Source organism: Vulpes vulpes, chromosome 9 (genome assembly GCF_048418805.1).
Source record: "Vulpes vulpes isolate BD-2025 chromosome 9, VulVul3, whole genome shotgun sequence".
Classification (NCBI taxonomy): Eukaryota; Metazoa; Chordata; class Mammalia; order Carnivora; family Canidae; genus Vulpes; species Vulpes vulpes.
This window is the reverse complement of record NC_132788.1, coordinates 19,016,068-19,021,851: the sequence shown is the minus strand read 5'-3', so window position 1 is coordinate 19,021,851 and position 5,784 is coordinate 19,016,068.

Here is a 5,784-nt window from a genome sequence, read left to right as displayed (position 1 = left end):
TATAAATAGGGATAAAATGTTCACCTTCATCATTTTGGTTATTGCTCATAGAAGCCTGCAGTGCCTCCAGCCAAATGCCCTGCAGCCTATGTTTCACGGGGTGAGGCTTAGAGCATTCCAAGTTTCAGACATAAAATTCAAGCCCAGGATCACAATGCTTGCAAAGATTCTTCCTCTGTCTGTGTAGTCTCAGAGGTCAGAAGCAGTGTGGTCTGTAGCTGTCGGCACAAGCTAGGTCTCGCTATGAAAACAAGAAGCAAACAAGCACAAAGAAAATTCAGTGGTGTAAAGCAATGTAGGTTCATTTCTTATTAAGGCTCCATGTCCATTGTAGGCTGGTAGGGGCTCTGTTATTGCAGCTGGTCAGGGACCTAGGATGACAGAGCAGCCACCTACTTGAATGATTGTCCCAGACATGTCCCAGAGGGGAAACGGCAGGCAAATTATGTGCTGGCTTTTAAGGATTCTAATAGATGTGCCTCTCACATTTCAAAATCAGCCACCTGACCACTCCCAGTGTAAGAGGATGAAGGAATGCTATTCTGTGTGCCCGGGAGAAGGATCAGGTACAGAGAAGAGCACCACTGCATTCATGAAAAGATATATTTTTTCTTTTAAGATTGTTGGTTCAGGTTCTCCTACAGTGTCAGTTTTACAAGAAGGAGAGACATATGGAAAACGGGCCAAAATTTTGGATTCAGATTCCCTTATGGCTGATAAGTAGGACGAATTCTCTTGTGAACTATAAAACTTCTTTTGGATCTCTGGCCTAAGGCTCTTCCCAGCAGGGCTCTGGGGTGACTCCTCCTTTTCCCCATCTCTCTGGCTTCTTTTGTCTCACTTTACGGGGACAACAAAGAAGAAATCTAAGTCGAGGTAAAATACTACTACAAGAGGATGTCTTTCTTATAATCTGGGCAACAGCCAGTAGAAGCACCCATGGATAGACCTCTGCTTGGTAGGAAGCCAACCAACATTCCCTCTATATAGGTGCATGCAGAAAGAAGTCAGTCTGAAGACAAAACAATTAGGACACAAATTATGGTTTTATTATTATTTCTTAAATTTTTAAATAAGTTTTAAAATATTTATTTATTTATTTATTTATTTATTTATTTATTTATGAGAGACTCAGAGAGAGAAGCAGAGACATAGGCAGAGGGAGAAGCAGACTTCTTGAGGGGAGCCCAATGTGGAACTTGATCCCAGGATCCCTGGATCATGACCTGATTCAAAGGCAGATGCTCAACTCCTGAGCCACCCAGGCACCCCCAAATTATGGTTTTAAAAGTCTTTGCTGTAAAAAAACAAAACCAAAACAAAAAAAAAAAACCAAAAAACAAAAAACAAAAAATCAACTCTTTGCTGTAACTCTAAAAATGTCTTAATATGGCCTAACAGACAAAATCTTTGCATCTCCCCGCCTCGAAGTCAGAGTGAATGCTGAGTGTGGGGCTGGAATCTTTCTAAAGGCCAACAGTGGCTTCAGATAAGGATCCAGTGTGACCCATTTTCTTTACATGGAGAGCATCTCCAGCAAGGGTACTCAATTGCTTCAGAACACTGGCTTTCTATCTCCCTCTTTATTGATTAAAAAACAAGCCCCTGCAGGGGTTCCATTTTCTCAGGACCCCTGAGGTCCTTTCCAGTGCTGTCTAGGTGACTTGGCCTTCAGAAGGGATTTAGCAGCAGGCAGCACCCCCTCTCGATACCTGGTGCTGCAGTGGAGACACCATCCCCCCGCTCCTAAGCCTTAGTCTCAATGTCTTTTTTGGTTATGAAGTTCGAGTCTGTCAAGATCTGATCTTTTAGACAGATTTTATCTATCAGATGACACCAATTAAGCATAATAATCTAGTAAATTACTGACTACTACTTGACTGCTAATATTCATATTCCTTATTAAAATAGCACTATAAAATAGCACTATAGTCTATCAGTGTTCACAGCAGAAACTTTCCACTTGAAGGCCTCTAGCTGGGAACCTAAAACCCATGATTTCCTATTTATTTATTAGTTAATTAGCAAACCTACTTCACGCTGGTAATAGCTCCTCATTTAACATTTTGTTTAAGCCAAATTTTTGGAACTTTCTAAACCTTGCTCTTTGGTCAATTGGACTTCAGGGTCGCACTTAGTTTCTGACTCTGCTCAATTTCATGGTATTGATGTTTTTTGGTACGTCCTGTACCCAACTGCTGAGGCTTATGAAACATGGAGCTGGAGGGAAGGCTTAGAACAATCTACGTTCTAAGAGGATTTGAAAAAATATAATAACCATGTTATCTCATCAGCATTGCCAACTTGTCCCTGTGGTGGAAAAACTATGGTAGTTGTCCCCCATCCCCACCCCGGTCCCTGCCTCTCTGCTCATGTTTCTGTTCTTGCATTTGAGTGTGACCTATGACACTCTTCTAATCAACAGAATATAGCATAGGTGATCCATGACTTTTTATAAACCTTTGACTTGCTAGCAGATTCTAGTTTCTCTCTCTGTCCTCTTGCTAGCTTTGAAGAAGCAAGGTACCATGAGCCCCACAGCTGCAAGGAACTGAATGCTACAAATAACCATGCCAGCAGGGAAATGGATGCTTCCTTAGGTGAGCCTTCAGATGAGAATTTCCCTGGCAGATAACTTGCAGCCCTTGTGAAAACTTAAGCCAAAGACCCAGCTAATCCATATAGATTCCTGACCCCCACAGACTGATAATATATATGTATTGCTTTATGCTCTAATTTGTCACACAGCAATTGAAAACCAATATAGTCCCTGAACACTCAAGAAAACTTGTAAGGGGCCACAGAAGGGTCTAGTCTGGAGCCTCTGTTCCCAGCAGGGTGACAGAGACTTAAGGAAGGCAAACATTTGACAAGACATTCTGAGTCCTGAGTTATAGAAACTTCCACAGACAACTTTGAAAACTGCATCAACTCGCCTTATTTCAATCTGGGTCCAGAGTTAGAGACCATATGGTTTAACTTGGCTGAGAAGCCCTCAACCAGCCCTATGTCTTCTGTGGGCTTACTTTTGAACATGATGTAGAGGGACTCTTTACATCTAGAAGCTTTCTCACCGCAACACTGTGCTCCTATTCTCAGGTGGGTTCCCCACTGGGCCAGGGGTGCAGATGGCTATTTGTGATGATTGCTAGTGGACAGCTCTTTCTCCCTCAAATCCCCCAGCTTGTCCTTCAGGTCTAAGGTACCTCTTAATGTCTCCCTGTTTATTCTGGATGGTGCTCTAATTTCCTTGCAATGAAGTCTTGTATTTCTTACAACTTTTTTTTTCTTCACATATAATATATTCAACCTTGCCTTGGCTTCCAAGGCTTTTCACATTATATGGCTTTGTTTTGGCAGCTCTTTCACAGGCTCCTGTTTTCCCCCGACTTAGCACAAAATGAGAATGCAGTAGACACGCTAACTGATTGACACATTTTCTCTTCCCTTAACCTCACTGCTTCTGCCCAGCTGGCCAGGGCAGGAGAGGGCAGGAGAGGAAGGGTATAGCAGTTAGAATGTGGAGGTGATTGAGGAAGGGAACTGGGGTTAATGGATTCAGAGGATTATTTTAGCTGCACGATACATGATACCTTACTAAGAGTGGCTTGATGATAAAAGGTGAATTGTTTCACTTTTTCAGAGTTAATTCAGTGGCATAACCATGTACTCAAACACTCAGGTGCAATTTCCCAACTCTACCATTCTTGGTATATGGATGGCATTTCTCCTCATAGTCCCAGTGTGACCGCCACAGCTCCAAACATTAATTGTGTCCTCATAGAGAAGGTTCAAATACAAATACAAAGAGGGGCAAGTCCCCATCAGTGTTCTTTTTAATGCATGAAGTGTCCTCAGAAGTCTGCTGCAGTCTTATATCTCATTTGCCAGATTACTTGATATATCCATACATACACTAATCACAATGAGGAGAATGGAAACATGATCATTGGTATTCATCCCTTGATGCTGAGAAGTAGCCATCTTCCTTGAGCTCAGGGGAGACTGACTAGCCAAACAAAACTGGAGTTCTTCCAGCAAGAAGTACATGGAGAGAAAGATATGGCTCTTGGCAACAAATAATGTCTGCCTCAGAATTAAGACGCAGGGAGGTGATGTGGTTCTTTCTGATTATGTGGGAAGTTAGTGATAAGCTTAGATCTAGTCCACTGGCCTCCTGTCCCCTCAGCACCATGATTTTTTCCTCTGCCTTTGTTTCTTCCTCTAAAAAGGGACTGGGGTGGTACTTGCTCGAGTCTTATGATGATATGCATCATAATAATAACCAAGGGAAGAAAACCTGCTTTAAGGGATGCCTCCCATGTGGGACAATGAAATGATCACCTAAAAACCACAACTCAGTCTCACAGATGCTACTGCCTGGATACAGGGAACACTGCTGACTTATTGCACAGCTCTGCTGGGGCGGTTCCCTGCCCACCTCTGACCAGCTGGTACACTTCATCCCATCCCTTTCCTTGTGTTTGCTGGCTCTGATATATGACCCCTGCAGGAAAATGGGAAAAAGATTCCCTCCTGGGGTTTGCACTGCAGACCAGCCATTCAGCCCTTTTGCTTCAATACTTCAGCTGAGCTGACGCATGCAGTCCTTCTCCTTGCAGGAGGATGCTGGCTCCTCCTTATTGCGCTGGACTCCGAGAAAGGGCTGGGCTGCTCTGGCTTCCAGAAGCATCCATCAGAGCAGCTTGATTTTCCCTCTACCTCTTGGCTTGTAGAACCTTGTGTGCATATTTTTAACTCCTTTGGGATTGCAAAAGAGAGAAGAAGGTGAGCTAGGCACCCACCCTTTGGTTGGCTCTGCGTAATCTGACATCATCCGACTGAGCAAATGGGCTGAGGAGGGTTCACAAAGGAAGGGACGGTCTGCAGTTAAAGCAATGACTGCAGAGTTCTGAGTCAGCAGATCTTCTCCTGGAGAGCGCTCAGGTGATGCCAGCCAAGGACACTGCAGGGAGGACGACGCGTGTGGTTGGGCACAGAAAATGGATACGTTGGAAGCACACCGACATTTGCTTTTTAATTATCTCCTCTTGGCTTCTGAAGATGAATTTTTTTTTTTTCATAGCAAAGAGCCAGGAAGAGAAGAAAATGTTCTTTCTCATTTCCACAGAGCTAACCATGTCTGTACATTAACCTTTAGGATTGATTGAGATAAATGCCATTTCAACCTCAGAGGCTTGTAGGTGAGATTTGAATTCAACTTCTTGGTTCCCAGCAAGCTGGCGCTCAGCTTCTCCGTTACATCCCTCGTCACATGGGGTTGTCAGAGGCCAGTGGTGCGACCAAGACAAATGAGGGTTCTGGGGCTCAGGTGCTTATCCCTATCTCCTGGGTGGTTACTCGGGCACCATCAGAAAAGGCTTGTGCTCCCAAGTAGCTGTAAGGCTGTCTAAGCAGCAAACCACATGACTGGGACTGGTCATAAATGTGACAGCAATTCAGAGGAGAGATTTCCTTCTGCTGAGGTTATCATGGAAGAAATTGATTTTTCTATTGGGGAAGTAATAATGTTTAAAATATAATCATATCCATGTTTTGGAGGGAGGTGAAAAATGAATAATTCATATAGCTTATTTAATTTAAAAAATGTACAGGAAGTTCATCTTTTTCTCATTAAAAGCAGCATCAGCCTCCAAGTCCCTCGGCTGAGTTATTTGGAGTGGTGGGGGTGAGGGTTCCCGTGTTGGGTATATGCAATATGGGGTTGCTCGGTGGTGTTCCTCTGGCCAAAAAGGAAGCATTTCCTCCTCAAAAGGATTTAAA